The 18561-nt window shown below is 50.1% G+C and overlaps 1 pseudogene; it reads right to left on the bottom strand.

Annotated features, from left to right (window-relative positions):
- Positions 1 to 16856: 16856 nt before the first annotated feature.
- LOC130491705 (40S ribosomal protein S15a-like) lies at positions 16857 to 17279 on the bottom strand (annotated as a pseudogene).
- Between the last annotated feature and the right edge of the window lie 1282 nt (positions 17280 to 18561).

The raw sequence follows: 18561 nt of genomic DNA, 5'->3' as shown, positions 1-18561 counted from the left end.
CTGACTCTCGTGGTGTGGTGTTTAAGAGCCCAGGATCGATCCTGTCATCTCCAGTTAAAGGTAGCTGGAATTAGGAAAGACCCATCTCTGCATGAGTCCCTGGAGAACTGTTGCCCATGCTGAGCCAAATAGACCAGCAGCCTGACTCTGTAGGAGGCAGTTTCATATGTTTCCATCAGGTGAGTCCCTGTGGGCGATGGAGAATTGGAGTCCTCAGGTTGGGCATCACTGATCCATTCCACCTGCAAAGTCGCCTTCCCCAGAGGAAAGTTTCTTCCCCCAACAGAACAGATCCTTGAGATAACTGATCCCCAACAGAGAAGGGCTTACATGCTCGCTAGATTTAATGCCCTTCCATCCGCCTTGCTCTACGGAAGATTCAATAAGGTCTCATACACGGATAGGGCCTGTCCTTGTGGGGAGGGCAAAATAGAATCAGTTTCCCATGTCCTCCTTAACTGTTCATTTTATTCTAGGGGCCGTTCTCAATTTATTGACCCGTTATTTGTGGACAGGGGATGGTTACCCGCCAAAATTAAGGTGTCTCTCCTCATGACCACCCAGGACCCCATAAAAATTGAATTGGTGGCAAGATTCTTACAGTTCGCGATTCAAGAACGTGAGCGCTTGTGCACCAAATAATGCTGGCCTAGTACTGTTAAATTGTCTAATGCACCTTAATTGATTTTACTGTAAAAACTATGGAGTTTCTTGTACTGTACGGATTTTATGTATTTGCTTTTATACACTTTATCTTATGCCAATAAAGGCTACTTGACTTGATCCGTGAGATGCAACTGGCCCTGTTGATGTTTTTAGATGCTCTTGGCGGCACACTGTTCTCACACATGAACACATGAAGCTGCCTCATACTGAATCAGACCCTTGGTCCATCAAAGTCAGTATTGTCTACTCAGACCGGCAGCGGCCCTCCAGGGTCTCAGGCAGATCACTTACTCGCCTAGTCCCTTTAATTGGAGATGCCGGGGATTGAACCTGGGACCTTCTGCTTGCCAAGCAGATTCTCTACCACTGAGCCACAGCCCCTTCCCTTCTCAGGTTGTTGTGCTGCTTCAGTAGGGCTGTTTGCAGGTTTCCTGAGCACAGACTTCTTGTCCGCAACAAAAACGTCTGTGCTGCTTAGCCCTCATTTCCTTTCTTTTATTTTCACTTTATTGCAGGGACCTTTGCATAGCAATGTCTGCAGGATACTACCGTTTCTATCAAAAAAATCAGTAACACCCAAACGATGCGCTGGCATGCATGCCTGCCCTGGGAGAGCTGCTCGTGATTATCTGATAATTAAAGGTTCCCGTGAGCACCAGGTATCCACCCATGGAGGCAGCTGGCCTGTCTCTGTATGATTTGTTGTTCTGGTCTTGCCTTTGCTTGTGGCATGGGTTGGGGAAAGGTAACTCTGCCTCAGCTTAGGGCACAGCTGAATGGATCCACAAGGATCCAACCCAACATTTCCATATTGGGACGAGCAGAGATTTCTTGCTCTATTGCACTTAGAAATGTATACCCAGCCTTGCTATTCAAAATATATCCTGAGCATTTTACAAAATAATCGTAGCTGCCTTGAGCCGCGGGGTATAAGCGTTATAATAAAATAAAGATTAAAAACAGTCCCTTTGCCCAGCCTGGATTCTCTCTGCCATGCTTGTTTTCTGCGTGAAAGGGATTTTATTTTCACATGTATTCAATCAGCTGTCTGAAGTCGGGCAGTCCGAGTGTAGGTTTACCACCCCATCTACAGTTTAGGTGAACCCGACCTAAGATTGCAGGGCCTAACCCGGATTCTGCAGCGGCAGGCCCTGGATTTACCGTCGGGGGGAATCCACCACGACCGACCCTCCTTTCCAGGAAACGCAACCTCAGCGTCTGGCTGCATCTCAGACAGACAGATTGACTAACCGGCCGTGACCACAAGCCACAGCAGGCAGCTGGGTGGCAGGCCTGGGGAACATCTGGCCCTCGGTTTTCCTTTTGGGGTGAGGGGGTTGTATTCTTGTGTGTGTGGTTTCTGCAGGATGGGGCAGGCAGATGGAGCTGGAATCCTCATGCCTCAGACTGAGGAGGAGGAGGCCAGATGCTGACTTTACCATCACTTTGCACGGTTTGATAACAAACCCAAGCACCGCATTGCTGGATTTGTCTGGCCCAGCATCCTGTTTCCAACAGTGGTCAGCCAGATAGCTAGCGAGATGTGAAGACATCCGCAGCTTGTCCCCCTAGAGACAAATGGGAGAGGCCACAGCTCAGAGGCAGAGAAACTGCTTGGCATTCTGAAGGTCCCAGGTTCAATCCCCGGCATCTCCAGTTAAAAAGCACCAGGGAAAAGGTGATGTGAAAGACCTCTGTCTGAGACCCTGGAGAGTGGCTGCCAGTCTGAGTAGCCGATACTGACCTTGATGGACCAAGGGTCTGAAGGCAGCTTCGAGTGTTCATTTGAGACAGACTGCCTCTGAACAGGGAGGTTCCATTTGGCTATCTTTTAAAAACCCCTCCAGAGAAGCTGGGGGTGGCATACGTGGTGCTCCCCTCCTGCGTTTTATCCTTACAACAACCCTACGAGGTAGGGTTTGGCTGAGCAAGAGTGACAGGGTACCCATGTTTTTATTTTCCTGCCTTAATTAGTCCATTCATGTGATGCTTCATACAGAAATCTTGCATCTGGTGTAGGAAACTGCAGGTCCCATGCGCCGCAGTGAGATCACTGTACCCCAGTAGATTATGTTCCTTTACTGTAAAACCTTTTTACCTCACCTTTTAATCAATGGGGCTCTTTTTATGGGGGGGGGGAGCTTACCTAAAGCCTCAAGCACAAACAAAACACCAACTGTTATCAAACAATTAAAAACCTACCATCCTAACCCAAGCATTTCAAACTGACAGGCCTATTTGGATAACCCAGAAATTTACATTAAAAGCTTAGTGTGAATCTGAAATAAAAATTTAAACAATAGGTGGGACAAAATAAGTGAGGGCGGAAAGTTGATAAAAACTGGGAAGGGCGGAAAGCTGTTAAAACAGCGAACCAAAACTACAATGAGAGAACGAAATGATTCTATGAACAGGCAGTTCATGAGAGGGAGGGCATCTTGGCCATCTTCTGGGCACGGAGTAGGGGATGTGGAGGAGGTAGTTGTGAAATTCCTGCATTGTGCAGGGGGGTGGACTAGATGACCGTGGTGGTCCCTTCCAACTCTATGATTCTAAAGCAGTGATGGCGAACCTTTCAGAGACCGAGTGCCCAAACTGCAACCCAAAACCCACTTATTTATCGCCGAGTGCCAATGCGGCAATTTAACCTGAATACCACCCCCAGAGGGGGCCCAGAGGGAGAGGCTAGGGTTGCCAAGTTCCTCTTTGTCATGAGTGGGAGGCTTTTGGGGTGGCGCCTGAGAAGGGCGGGGTTTGGGGAAGGACTTCAGTGCCATAGAGTCCAATTGCCAAAGTGGCAATTTTTTCCAGGGGAACTGATCTCTATTGGTTGGAGATCACTTGTAATAGCAGGAGATCTCCAGCTAGTACCTGGAGATTGGGAACTAGTTCCTTAGTGTTTTCTCTCTACATATCAAGACAAATGGAAAGGTGTTTGGAGGATGGCTTGTGGGCACTTCAAAGGTGGAAAAGGACTGCACGCCCCTCCGCCCGCACCGACCCAGAGGGCGCCGGAGAAGCCTCTGGAGGGAAAGAAGGAAGGAAGAAAGGGAAGGGAGGGGGAAAGGGAAGAAAGGGAGGGAGAGAAAGAAAGAAAAAGAGAAAGGGAGAAAGAAATGGAGCGAGGGAGAGAAAGAAAAATAGGGAAAGAAAAGGACGGAGGGAGACGGAGAAAGAAAGAGGCCACTCAAGTATGGGAAGTTTTGCCTTGGATTTGCCACTCTCCAGATGCACATTTTCCCCCATCCGGGGCAGGACAGAGCCGGAATGGCCAGCGGCTTGGAGGAACCACGCGTGCCGGCAGAGAGGGCTACGCGTGCCGGAAGTGGCACCCGTGCCATAGGTTCGCCAACACAGTTCTAAAGCGATCCATCCTTACCATCAAAAAGATTTGGCACCTGGTGAGAAGCTGAGGAGAGGGTGTTCTGCAGCCGGGGTGCCACAGCCAAAAAGGCCCTGCCTCAAGTAGCAGGAAGGGAGGCGGCAGAGCAGGGCTTCCAAAGGAGGCCTCTGTTCTTGTCCCTGGTCAGGATGGGCTGTGACACTCAGATGGACAGAATCCTGAGCGGCTGGTAGAGCCTTACCGTGAGGCCACAGGTGAGTCTTAGATGGCTATAGCACAAAAGCTGCTTTGATCTTTAACCTGAAGGTGGACTTTGGCACACTTTTTTCCTTACAAGGTGAGAATTTGTTGTAATTTCCCCCATGTTTTTTACGAATGTGGTGGAAGAAAAGAAAAATCCTTGGAACAAATTCCATTGTGTTTGGTTTCAACTCATGGGGTCAGGCAAGGGCGAATGACCATAGTTTCTCCCCTCTGAGTGAGATTTCCCTGTAAGAAAATGTGATTGTATATAAACTAATCCTGCCTGCATGTGGTACGGGTGCTGAAGGGTGAGGCCGCAGAGCAGGGATTCCAACGAAGGCCTCTGCCCTTGTCCCTGATCCAGATGGGCTGTGACACCCAAAGGGACTGAGAAGCTGATAGATCCTTACTGTGAAGCCACAGGTTATAGCACAAAAGCTGCTTTGATCTTTAACCTGAAGGTGGGTTTTGGCACACTTTTTTCCTTACAAGGTGAGAATGTAATTTCCCCCATGTTCCTTTGTTTTTACAGATATGGTGGAAGAGAAAAAGTTTCTTGGAACAAATTCCATTGTGTTATATTGGGTTTCACCACATGGGGGCAGGCAAGGACGAATGACCATAGTTTCTCACCTCTGAGTGAGATTTCCCTGTAACAAAATGTGATTGTATATAAACTAATCCTGCATGCATGTGGTACAGGTAGTGAAGGGTGGTGGTGGGGAGGTTGTTCTTTGACCCAGGTTCTCTCAGCCCCGTCGACAACCGCTTTCCTCTGGAAACCTGCCAGCCCTCAAGAGTAATCGAGGAGTCTGGGCCGTCGTCTGGCAGACATCTGGATCTGTTTCTGTGGCCACAAGGTGCAAAGGAAGAGGACAGTGAGACGGGAGCGAGCGGGGCTGCGAGAAAACACTCATTTCCCGACTGGAGAACGTTGGCTGACGCACCGGCAGTGAGTAACACACCGACTCGGTGACACAAGAGACGTGGCCTATTTATAGCTCGCCGGCAGCGATCCCCCTTATCGCGTCGCAAGGCCGCGGTCAATGTTGCTAAACAGACAGGAAAGGAAAGTTGGCGGGCCAAGAGGCCTTCCTGTGTCCTTGCAAAGCGAGGCAGATTGACCTGGCAGAGACAGAGTGTTCACAGAATCATAGAGTTGGAAGGGACCACCAGGGTCATCTAGTCCAACCCCCTGCACAATGCAGGAAACTCACAACTACCTCCCCCACACACATCCCCAGTGACCCCTACTGCATGCCCAGAATTTGGCCAAGGTGCCCTCCCTCTCATCATCTGCTTAAGGTCATAGAATCAGCATTGCTGACAGATGGCCATCTAGCCTCTGCTTAAAAACCTCCAGGGAAGGAGAGCTCACCACCTCCTGAGGGAGCCTGTTCCACCGAGGAACCGCTCGAACTGTTAGAAAATTCTTCCTAATGTCTAGATGGAAACTCTTTTGATCTAATTTCAACCCGCTGGTTCTGGTCCGACCTTCTGGGGCAACAGAAAACGACTCGGCACCCTCCTCTACATGACAGCCCTTCAAGTACTTGAAGATGGTTATATCATATCACCTCTCAGTCATCTCCTCTCCAGGCTAGAACTTTATGGTCTTGGCTCTGTTTTCAAGTAATAATTTGACTGTAGTAGTGCTGTTACACAAGGGGTCCCCAATGTGGTCCCCAACAATCATTCAATGGAACCTCCATGTGCAGCGCCAGTATACCTTCAAGCACCAGATGCTACAGATCAGCAAGGGGGTTCCTAACGGTAGGTTGGAGATCTCCCTTTCAATATGTCACCCTTAGTGGTACCCCGAATCTAAGACCATGGGGTGGGTGATCAAATCTATGACCTTAGTCCCTGCCTCTGCTGGTTGGACGGAGTCTGCAAACACTAAATATAGGTTCAGTATGGTAGAAGGAGGCCCTCTAGATAAGGGATAAGAGAGTGGAAAGTTCTCCCTGGAACCCTTGGTCTTTTCTTCTGCCTTCTTCAGACAGCTGGAGGGGTTTGTGTGTGAGAGAGAAGGAGAGGAGAGAAGAGACCGCCAGATCCAGACACAAGGAGCGTTATTTAGTCTAGAGACTCTCTGAGGAAGTATCCATTTGCACGTGAAAAATTTCTGGAATTTCTCTCTTGCTCGCCTGTGTGCTTTCTAACACAATTTTCTCTGTGTCCATCCTTTTTGCACCCTAGATCAGAAACGCTTCTCCTCTTCGATGCCTCCTCTTCACTGGATCTTGATGATGTGTTTGCGGGAAAACTGGGGAAGGAGGAAGGGAGTCTTCCTTGGCCCCCTGCAGGTCAGCATTCTCAGTTGCTGCATCCTGGGTATTGCTGGGTAGATTCTCAGATGCCCGGCATTTGCGAGCAAGTCCTGGAAACAATCAACACAGTCAGTGTAGGAATCAGCAACTGAAAACTCCTGGGCCAAACCTGGCCCCTTGAGTGCTAACACATCCCCACTTGTAGTCAACCCAAAGATGGAAGAAGGGGGCTTTGGAGGGGCAGTTGAGTGTCATAACAGGGGCTTGCTGGGAGACCATGCCAGTGGGTGAGGAGTGGGGACTCGCCCCCCCCAATTCTCTTCTCAAAAGGGGACGAGCGGGATACTAAAGAGAACCTTGCGCTTATCCACCATCAGAGAAAGCCTCTCTGAATTAAAACAAAACTCTTAGAATCGGCTTTGTCCTCTGTCTCGCTGGCAGGAGTTCCACAGCACACGCATAGTTAAATTGTTAAATTGTGGAACTCCCTGCCCCAGGATGTGGTGATGGCTGCCAACTTGGAAGGCTTGAAGAGAGGAGTGGACATGTTCATGGAGGAGAGGGCTATCCATGGCTACTAGTCAAAATGGCTACTAGTTATGATGCACACCTATTCTCTCCAGGATCAGAGGAGCATGCCTATTATCTTAGGTGCTGTGGAGCACAGGCAGGATGGTGCTGCTGCAGTCGTCTTGCTTGTGGGCTTCCTAGAGGCACCTGGTTGGCTGCTGTGTGAACAGACTGCTGGACTTGATGGGCCTGGGTCTGATCCAGCAGGGCCTTTCTTATGTTATGTTCTTATTGAAGGCACCAGTGAGGAGTCACTCATGGGATTAATCGCTGCCTGAATTTGAAAAGTCTTGTGGCACTTAAAAGGCTAACCAATTAAATGCAAAGGCCGGTAGCTGCAGGCCTGTGACATTTCCACACAGACCCAACAAATACAAGCTCGGAACCGAGAATCAGACTCGCTATGCTGGGCTGAGCAGATAGTGAGCAACAACCAGTCCCGATCGAGCCTAGAGGGAATAGAAACAAACGGAATGGTAAACTCCGATCTGGCAATCTCACGCCCAAACCTAAAATTGAATTGGGGTCCAAGTGTGGGGTTCTGCCCTTGTGGTGTCGCTCAGCTATGGTACGATGTGCAGAAACCTGGGGTTGAACACATGAAGCTGCCTCATACTGAATCAGACCCTCAGTCCATCAAGGTCAGTATAGTCTACTCAGACCGGCAGCGGCTCTCCAGGGTCTCAGGCAGGGGTCTTTCCCATCACCTACTTGCCTAGTCCCTTTAACTGGAGATGCCGGGGATTGAACCTGGGACCTTCTGCACGCCAAGCAGATGCTCTGCCATTGAGCCATGGCCCCTCTCCATGGCTCTCCAGGGTCTCAGGCAGGGGTCTTTCACTTCACCTACTTGCCTAGTCCTTTTAACTGGAGATGTCAGGGATTGAACCTGGGACCTTCTGCAGGCCAGCAGAAGCTCTACCACTGAGCCACAGCTCCTCCCCTCTTTCAAAGCGGCCTGCAGAGGATTAAAGGAATGGAAAGAGAATAGGATGGGAAAGCTGAACCAGCCGAGCTGCAGGTGTTGGTTATACAAAAGTTTCCAGCCAGACACTTGGCTCCGGTCTATCCTTTTCCCCCTTGACTCAGGCATTGAAGTTCACAAGCTTTCCCCCGGAAACCCTGAGTAAGAAGCACCTGCTTGGATGCGATCCCCCGTGACCTCAGCAGCGAGCCGGTCTGATGGAGGGGAGGGGAGAAGGTTTCAAAGAGACGTGGACAGCAACCGCTGGATGGAGAGGCAGATTCTCAGGTGGCAGATCAATCCACACGCGTTCTGCAGTGGCCAAACACAGTGGGGGCCATCTAGACAAAAGGGCTGCTTTTTGGCCCTTCTATCATTTACTTCTAAAAATGTTTCTTTCAACCTTGCCTTTCGACCATTAAAAGGTATGGACTGCAGCTAGCAGCAATTAACACGGCAAAACAAAATACTTCCGAAACCATCAACCCCTTTTTATACAGTCTGATGGGGTGAAATTACAGGGCTGGGGAGGGGGGTTATCACAAAATGCTCTTCTTCCAACCTACATGTGTTCATTGAAGCAGTCGTCTATTGCCAAGTCTGCACAAACAGAAAATGGTTGCAGTTTTGCATGGAGGCCATCCAGATTCAGGTGCCGAAATCAGAAATCTGAATGTCCCGAGCGCAGATCTTTAGTTGTTTTCCTCTCTACACAGCCTTTATGAATCTCAGTCAGATGGAAAGGGTTTTCTGAGCATGCACAAAGAGACTTCCCCCTTTGTCACCAATGATCCACGCCCCATGCGCAAGGATGGGAGTGAGTGTCTTTTGAGAGAAGATCCTCACCTCACCGCACACCTTACAAAGCGGGCCTTTGCTCAGCCAAACCTGAGAATTCTGGCTAAAAAGGCTAATGTGATCTCAAGGCTAATGTGTATCAACAGAAGTATAGTGCCCAGATCACGCAAAGCGATGGTATCGCTTTACTCTGCTCTGGTTAGACCTCCCCTAGAGTACTGTGTTCAGTTTTGGGCACCGCAATTTAAGAAGGATGTAGACAAGCTGGAACGTATCCAGTGGAGGGCACCGAAGATGGTGAGGGCATCTTGGCCATCTTCTGGGCATGGAGTAGGAGTCACTGGGTGTGTGTGTGTGGGGGGAGGTAGTTGTGAATTTCCTGCATTGTGCAGGGGGTTGGATTAGATCAGGGCTTCTTAAACCTTTTCCACTCGCAACCCCTTTTCGCCCGAGAAATTTTTATATGACCCCGGGTATATAGGTATATAAAATAGGCATACAAATCAAACATTTACTGTTAATAAATCGTAAAGAAATGCATACTGTTGCCAAATTTTTCACGACCGCCACATTCAATTATAGGGTCGCGACCCACAGTTTAAGAAGCTTTGGACTAGATGACCCTGGTGGTCCCTTCCAACTCTATGATCCTATTATTCTCCTTCCAGCCACAGAGGGCAGTTTCCATAGAGATCTGGCATGTCTAAGGACCAAAACTTTCTTACCCTGAAGTCATACCATTGGTCTATCCGCCGCCTGTTCTGATGGGTAGCGGCTCTCCTAGGATCTTGGGCAGGGAAAGGTCTTCTCCAGCATCTGAAATCCTTCATGTGGAGATACCGGGCACTGCATTTGGGGCTGGATGATGGCAAGGAAAGTGGGAGTTGGGTTTCAGCCCTCGGCCAAACAATCATCGGCTGCCGGATGCGGAGTCAGGCCGCTGGTCCGTCTCTCTCCGACGAAGGAGCCAAGAAAGCCCATCTTCTTTCCACGGCTGATGAAAACAGCAGCCTCAGCATCTGCGTCTTCGAACACGGCGAAAGGAAATTCATGTGATGTATTCTTTGTTCCTTCCCGAGGTTCTCGAAATGGAAAGGCCTGGGTTTGAACCCGCGGAACTGGAACCTGTGAAGCTGAGCCAGGACATTTGGTCTGTCTAGCTGGTGAGAGTTTCCTTTGACTAGCAGCTGCTGTCCAAGAGCCCCACGTTACTTCCCCCAATATGCTTTTAACTGGAGATGCCAGGGATTGAACCTGGGGCCTCCTGCATGCAAAGCAGATGCTCTGCCACTGAGCTACAAGCTCTCTTCAAAATGGGTGGACAAAGAGCCTCGTGGGGATGGGCACGGTGTGATGTTTCCAGGAGCATGGTGCTACTTGCGTGCTCCCTTCACTATCCCTGATCCCGCCTGCTCAACCTGTATATTTATAAACCAGCTGTATCTCAGGAGGTTCTCTCCTTGAAAGGAAACTCCTCCAACTGGGGTTGCTGCTGTTCAGTCCAGGGCAAAACCCCCCTTGGTAGGAAGCGGAGCCAGAGGTGGCCAGCGGAGGTGCATACGGCTGATGCGGTGGGCCTCTTGCGCTCAATGGAGCATTGAAAGCAGCACGGGAAGGGATTTGGGGCAAGGCATTTCCTGTGGGCAGGGTTCCCAGTAGCTTGGGAAGGGGAAGAGCATCTCTAGAGCCCTTCGGCAAAAGATGCCGGTGTCTGTCTTGTACGGAAAGCGGGAGAGAGCCAGGTGCAGCTGTGGGGAGACAGAGCGGCCTTTGATTCCCCCCCCCTTCTCTCGTGCTCTTACAGCAAAGCTCCCCCCACCCTTTTCCACCGCCTGGTATCAAAGATGCACCCCAGCCGACTGCAGACACAGTCTAGACGCATTTAGAGTATTTATAACCTGCAGTGTGTGTGTCAGTATGTGCGCATGCTGCAGCAGCTGAATCAGTAGTATTCAGCTCTTTTTTTAGCCTGGGGGTGATAAAGTGTGGGTCTTGCTAAAGGAGAAGCCCCCTGAATCCCAAGGGAATGTGGGGTTGGTTTGAAGACCAAAGAGAGGTGGAAGGGGGATGACATTGGCGAGAAAGAGTCGCTGCCATGGAATCCTGGCTTCTGGAGCATTGAATGTGCTGTGCATAAGATACATCAAACCATTAGGAATGCATGGATAAGTCCCCTTTCCATTTACCATATGTGGTTGCTAAACACATTTTCATTGCTGGTGTTCCTGATGTGTCGGTTTCTTTTGCGCAGTTTTTAGACTCATTGGAGGCAAATATAATGTTAAAAAGGGTGTATGGTTATCCAGAGAAAATGAACATGCGTGAAGCTGCCTTATACTGAATCAGACCATTGGTCCATCAAAGTCAGTATTGGCTACTCAGACTGGCAGCTCAGGTAGTGGTTAAGAGCGGTGAAGTCTGATCTGGAGAACCTGGTTTGATTCCCCGCTCCTCCACATGAGTGGCGGAGGCTAATCTGCTGAACTGGATTTGTTTCCCCACTCCTACACATGAAGCCAGCTGGGTGACCTTGGGCAAGTCGCATTCTCTCAGCCTCACCCACCTCACAAGGTGTCTGTTGTGGGGAGGGGAAGGGAACGTGATTGTAAGCCAGTTTGAGTCTCCCTTAAGTGGTAGAGAAAGCTGGCATATAAAAACCAACTCTTCTTCTACTACTACTACTACTGTTACTAACTGGAGGTGTCAGGGATTGAACCTGGGGCCTTCTACATGCAAAGCAGAGGCTCTACCACTCAGCCACAGCAACAGAAAATGGATGGGAAATGGACTTATGGGTCCAATCTGTACAAGGGAGAAGCAAAATGGGTATTTTCAAGTCAGAATTGTGGTGCTGCAAAATTCAGAAGTCTCCCAGGCTTTTGAGCATGTGTGTATATGTGCGCGCACTGAATAGCAGCTGAGTGGGTTGGGAATACCTTGTCTAAACCTTGCCATTACCTTCAGCTCCCGAGGAATAAAATCTTTTTTTCTTGTTTAGCTCTAGGGCCATCACAACTTAACTGGTGAATGTTTTGGCACTGGTCTATCTTGCTCTGAAGCTAATAGAGTAAGTTGAGGTCCAACGTACAATGAAATGAAAATTGTTCCAACTGCAGATACGGTCAGTTGATTGACCCTTGGGGTTAGTTTGAAATCCTCTGTTCAATGAAATTAGCCCCCAATTGATTGGGCATTGTTGATGTTGGTTTTTAATCTGTTTTAAGTTAATATCTGACAACTTCTGGGCTTTTCATTCTGCTGATTGGAATGGCCTCTTCTTTCCTTTGGCTCGTCTTGCCGGTTTGGATCCGGCTGGTCTTTGATCGTTCCTTTGCGGTTGGGGTTACGAGCTGTTCAGGATCCAGGGTTGTGTTTTTCATTGCTCTGGTGCTTGGAAGCTGCTTCGAAGGGTTCCCGTTCCCACGGATTGGGCGCAGCTATTTTAACGCGCTTTGAGCTATCCCAGTGGCTGTTTCCCCAGTCACTAAAACCCAGTGCCAACGAGCAACAAGTGTGCTTTGTTTCCTCTGCAGTGGGCCTAGGATTGCCTGCTCTGGGTTGAGACATTCCTGGAGATTTGGGGGTGGAGTCTGTGGAGGTTGGGGTTTGGGGAGAAAAGGGAGATCGGCAGGTACCATGCCCTAGAACCTAGAGTCCAGAGATCAGCTCCCCTGAAGGAAATGGCCGTATGGCATTTTACTGTCCCTTCCCAAGGCTCCACCCCCAAGTCTCTAGGAATTTCTCACCCCAGAGTTGGCAAATCTAGGGAGGGAGGGAGTCCCTTCAAGGTGCAGGACATAGGCAATGGCATCCCATGGTGTAGTGGTTAAGAGCGGTGGTTTGGAGCGGTGGACTCTAATCAGAAGAACTGGCTTTGATTCCCTACTCCTCTACGTGAGTACGTGAACACATGAAGCTGCCTTATACTGGATCAGACCCTGGGTCCATCAAAGTCAGCGCTGTGTACTCAGACCAGCAGCGGCTCTCCAGGGTCTCAGGCAGAGGTCTTTCACATCACCTGCTTGCCTAGTCCCTTTAACTGGAGATGCCGGGGATTGAACCTGGGGCCTTCTCCATGCCAAGCAGATGCTCTACCACTGAGCCACAGCCTCTCCAGATTAGCGGTGGATGCTAATCTGGTGAACCAGGTTTGTTTCCCCACTCCTACTCATGAAGGCAGCTGGGTGACCTTGGGCAAGTCACAGCTCTCTTAGAGCTCTCTCAGCCCCACCTACCTCACAGGATGTCTGTTGTGGGGAGGGGAAGGTGATTGTAAACCAGTTTGATTCTTCTTTAAGTGGTAGAGAAAGTTGGCATATAAAAACCTCCTCCTTTTTCTGTAAAATAATTTATCCAATGGGCGTTCCAATGGCAAAAAGTGTTTGCTGAATGGCTTTTGCTGGCTGGTGGCTCCTTGCAATAGTGACTCCCAGCTAGACTTGGGGGGCTGGAATGAGTGTGTTTGGGGCATACATGGCTAGACAGAAACCATTTCCGAGTTGCAACATATCCAGAAAAGCAGACAGGACGTGTTGGTCTCTGCTTGGTTTTACAGTTGCTTCTTTCTAAGGATGCCCTTAAATTTTTCTGGCTTCGTTTGAATATCTCCATTCCAATTTAACCGGTGCCTCTTCTATTTTCACACACTTTTTCTGTGCCCCAGTGCCATATTTTCCCCATAAGGCGAATGCATTTTCCAACATTCTTTGCTCATCGGTTGCTCTGCCTTACACGTATGTAATCCGTAAAAGAGATTATTGTTGTGCATATATATTGGTGGTGTAAAAGAAACACGTCCACAATACCAGCAACCCAAATGCACGGGGACAGGACAAAACAGTTCGCAACGACAGCGTGCAAAACAACAGCAACAAAAATTTTTAAAGGGCACATTTGTCTGTTTCTCCTGGCTGCCCCCGACGATGCATGGTGGAGGGGTTTATTGCCTGACCCACAGGATCCTGGTGCAAATTGTGCTTTGCCTGATGCGGATTCCTGGCTCCAAGCTGAATGCCTGGCCCGGGTAGAGCCCAGTTTGTATGAAGTTTGTATGAAAAGGGTTGCCCCTCCTCAGAGATCTCCGAGTGTTAACGGCAGGAGGGCTGAGCTCGTTTCCTCTACGCCTGGCCCTGGGCCGCTTTTCCTGGCGCGGCAGCCACGTGAAGCTGTCATGAGGCCCGGGAGGCCTGGGCTGTTTGAGCCATTGCCCCGGCAACAGCCAAACATTGGCCGCACAAAATAACTTCATGCAGAAAGGGAGTAAGTAGGAAGGCGGGTGTACAGATGAACGAGGTAGACATCCAGTACAGTCTAGTGATGGACTAGGATTCAGATCCTTGGGTTCAAATCCCCACTCTGCCATGGAAGCTTGCTGGGCGACCTTGGAGCCAGTCACCCTCTCATATCCTGTCCTACCTCACAGGGCTCTTGGGAGGATACCATGCAGAAGCGGGGAGAACCATGCGTGCTGCCCTGCGCCGCTCGGATGAAGGGCGAGAGAAAGATGTGATCGGTAGCCCTCAGCGTCCACAAAAAACAAACTTGGCACTGAATCAAATTAACAGGCTGCTCCTCTGCTCCGTCCTTTATCCTCGGCTCTCCTGCCTCTCCTTCCCACCCTATGCAGAATTTTAGGCCTGTTTTGTGCATGCAGGAGAATGAAACAGTAGGAAAGACTGACAGAGGATTACAACCTGGTATGTGATTTATTATTTTCAATTCCAGTCAAGTAGAAATCCAGCACACAAAGCCTTTCTCCTTGCAATGCTGGCTTTCTACTTTCAGAGCATTTTTTTAAAAATGCAAAGGGACATTGCCAGGTGGAATCTACCTCCTTAACAGCTCCTTTGGACAGAGACTAGGACTGAATCTGTAATGCACTTAGACCGTTGAGGTCAGTAATAATATGAAACACAAAGTAGAGCATTGCCTCTCTTGTTACCACTGCGGCATTGGCTGCAAATGCGCCAGTTGGAGACAACAGTTCTTAACCGCATAAGGTAAGGTATGTGGTGCCTCTTCGTCTCTGGCTTACCTGCCCATTTCTTTCTTCCTCTTCCCCCCTCTCTTGAAAAGCTAGGAGCACCTTAGAAACCAACAAGATTTTTGGAGGAGGAAGAAGAGGAGGAGTTGGTTTTTATATGCCGACTGTCTCTACCACTTAAGGGAGAATCAAACCGGCTTACAATCGCCTTCCCTTCCCCTCCCCACAACAGACACCCTGGGAGGCAGGTGGGGCTGAGAGAGCTCTAAGAGAGTTGTGGCTAGCCCAAGGTCACCCAGCTGGCTTCACGGGGTGGAAACCAATCCGGTTCACCCGATTAGAGTTCGCCGCTCATGTGGAGAGTGGGGAATCGAATCCGGTTCTCCAGATCAGAGTCCACCACTCTTAACCACTACATCACGCTGGCTCTCTTTCACAAGTCCAAGCTCCCTTAGTCAGCTGCAACTCCCTCTTGATTTTCCTTCTCCCGTTAGACCATTCAGACCATAAGCTCCTAAGGGCAGAATGCATTTATTTTATTGCATTTATTGTGCCCCCCTCTTCCAGTCACAGCCAAAAGTCTCTCCCCCCCCATTATGGTTCCCTTCTCTGTCCATTGTGACTTCGCTGAAGGGAGCAGAGTTCAGCTTTCTCCTATTCCTTTTCATCCCAAAGGTGGGTCTAAAAAGGGGAAGGGCCTTGTTAATGTTGTCAGGGCCTCCAAGCCAACTGGAAGGACTGACTAGGGCAGTTACAGCCGCCTCAACTAGTGGCCACTGCTACATCCTGTGGCAGTGAGTTCCACGGACATCGCTAGGCAAGACCATAGTAGATCACTGGCAGTCTTCAAGCAGCAGCCAGACGGACACTTGTCAGGGATGCTTTAAGCTGGTCCTGCATTGCTCGGGGTTGGGCTAGATGGCCTGTACGGCCCCTTCCAACTCTGATTCTGTTATTCTTGAGGGTCAAGACAGATTAAGGCAAACTCCTGTTCTTATGTTTTCTAAAATGTGTATCTAATTCTCAGTTTCAGGCAGCACTTGTAGGGACCGCAGTTGGCAGGGCTTATACTAGCCCATTTTCCAGGTGGGGCCTGGCCTTCTGGAATCACAACTGATCTCCAGTTCCCCTGGAGAAAGTGGCAGCTCTGGAGGGTGGGCTCTATGGCATGTAGGGTTGCCAGGTCCCTCTTTGCCACCGGCGGGAGGTTTTTGGAGTGGAGCCTGAAGAGCGCAGGATTTGGGGAGGGGAGGGACTTAAATGCCATAGAGTCCAATCGCCAAAGCGGCCATTTTCTCCAGGTGAACTGACCTCTGTCGTCTGGAGATCAGTTGTAATAGCGGGAGATCTCTAGCCAGTACCTGGAGGTTGGCAACCCTAATGGCATCTCATCCCTGCTGAGCTGCCTCCCCTCCCCAAACTCCCCCCTCCCTAGGCTTGCACCCCCAAATCCCCAGGGATTTCCCAACTCAGAGCTGGCAACCCTATATATGGGTTGTGGTCGCCCTCCTCCCTGTGCTTCAGGCTGCTTGCAACAGTTCGTAAGGAACTCATATTTCTGGCCAACTCTTTGGTTCTGCACATGGGATGACCCGTTATTTATCGCCAACGGACTGCGATGGCCGGTTTGGACTTCGGGACTCTCCCTCCTGGTCTGAGCCGGCTCAGCTTTCTGGCTGCCCCCAAAGGGTGTGCCTGTGACCCCCTGACCCCACCCCATCCCTGGGTCACTCCCCGCCACAAAAGATTTCGTCAGTCGACAGCACATTCCTGAACAGATGCCTCATTGCTCTCCAAAGTGTGCATCCAGCACGCGGACAGCCCAGACTTCCCCCTATCCTGCTGCTTGACTACTGAGCCGCACCCCTGACCCTGAGATTTTGGGATCCACAAAGACCTCCTGAGGAAGTGGATTTCGGCGGCCGCCTGCAGTCGTCAGCTGCCCTCTCGTGGCGACAACCACAACAACAGCCATTTTTTCCAGTTTTTCTGCCTTTATTTTTATTTTTTACAAGTTTAGAAAAGGAACTCCCGGATTATCCCTCCCGTATGTTTTCGCCTCGCTTCCTCTTGGTCCGTGATCCCAGCAGAAGTGCCCCGCACAATGTACCCAAACTGGCGTGAAGGAAGCAGGTGGTTCTGCCGCTTTTCCAAATCCTTCGGCTGGACATCAGATCTTGGACTGATCGCCACCACCCTTGTTGAGTCTGCCTGTGAGGTTCACAACTATTTCCCCGGCTCTGTGCTCATCGATGATCTCAAATGCACCGATGCAACCTTGTTTCGTCAACACAGTTTAAGAACTGCAGAATTACTTTGGAGCACGGCCTGGTGAGAACTTGACGTTTCCCACGTTCCTCTGCATTGTTGATGCTTTTCAGAGCATCTGCCAGAACATGCATGCGCACCATGGTGCCAGGACAGCAAGATGGCGGGAAAAGGCAACAACAAAAGCCATCTTGTAACGCTTTGTTTTTGATTTAACTAAGTAGCAAGATTTCACAGCAAGCAAGCTTCTAGCTCTTAGGATATGGATGTTAAGCATCTTTTGTGCATCTGGAAAAGCAGGCCGTGGCTAGCGGAGCCTGGAAACGCCCTGGAATTACAACTGATCTCCAGACTACGGGGATCAGTTTCCATAGAGATGGCTGCTTTGGAGAATGGACTCTACGGCACCATACCCCACCAAGGTCTAGGTTTGCCGGCATGGGGTTGGGAAATGCCTGGAGATTTTGGGGGTGGAGCCTGAGGAGGGCAGGGTTTGGGGAGGGGAGGGACTTCCATGCCATAGAGTCCAATGGACAAAGCAGCCATTTTCTCCAGATGAACTGATCTCTATCAGCTGGAGATGTAATAGCAGGAGATCTCCAGACACCACCTTGAGGTTGGCAACCCTACCAAGGTCACTTCCCATTCCTGAACTCCACCCTCCCCAGGCTCCACCCCCTAAACCCCCAGGAATTTCTCAACCCAGAGTTGGCTACTCTAGCTGTGGCTCATGGAAGGATCTGCCCCCCCATATGTATGTTTATCTCTGAGATGCTAAAAAACTGAGTGCTTTTGGCCACAGCAGCCTGAAGCGCTTCTCTTCTGGGTGCGGGGAGGGTCACACCGGGGACAAAAGGCCACAAACTGCAGAGCTGAACTGAATATCAGACCAGCCAATTACCAGTTGGAACAGGCAGCTGCTGTCCCCGAAGGGTGTGCCTGTGAGCCCCTGAGCCCTCCCATCCCTGGGTCACTTCCCGTCACAAAAGATTTCGTCAGTCAACAGAACAGTGATGGAAAAGCCTGGGGTCTGTTGGACACATGAACACATGAAGCTGCCTTATACTGAATCAGACCCTGGGTCCATCCAAGTCAGCACTGTCTACTCAGACCAACAGCAGGAGAGCCAGCGTGGTGTAGTGGTTTGGAGCGGTGGAGTCTGATCTGGAGAACCGGGTTTGATTCCCTGCTCCTCCACATGAGCGGCAGAGGCTAATCTGGTGAACTGGATTTGTTTCCCCACTCCACACGAAGCCAGCTGGGTGACCTTGGGCTAGTCACAGCTCTCTTAGAGCTCTCTCAGCCCCACCTACCTCACAGGGTGTCTGTTCTGGGGAGCGGGAGGGAAGGCGATTGTAAGCAGGTTTGATTCTTCCTTAAGCGGTAGAGGAAGTTGGCATATAAAAACGAACTCTCCTCCTCCTCTCCAAGGTCTCAGGCAGACCCTGGTCCC

This window comes from Euleptes europaea, chromosome 19, assembly GCF_029931775.1.
Source record: "Euleptes europaea isolate rEulEur1 chromosome 19, rEulEur1.hap1, whole genome shotgun sequence".
NCBI classification, from domain to species: Eukaryota; Metazoa; Chordata; class Lepidosauria; order Squamata; family Sphaerodactylidae; genus Euleptes; species Euleptes europaea.
The sequence above is the reverse complement of the archived record's forward strand: the minus strand, read 5'-3'. Positions and strand labels throughout refer to the sequence as shown.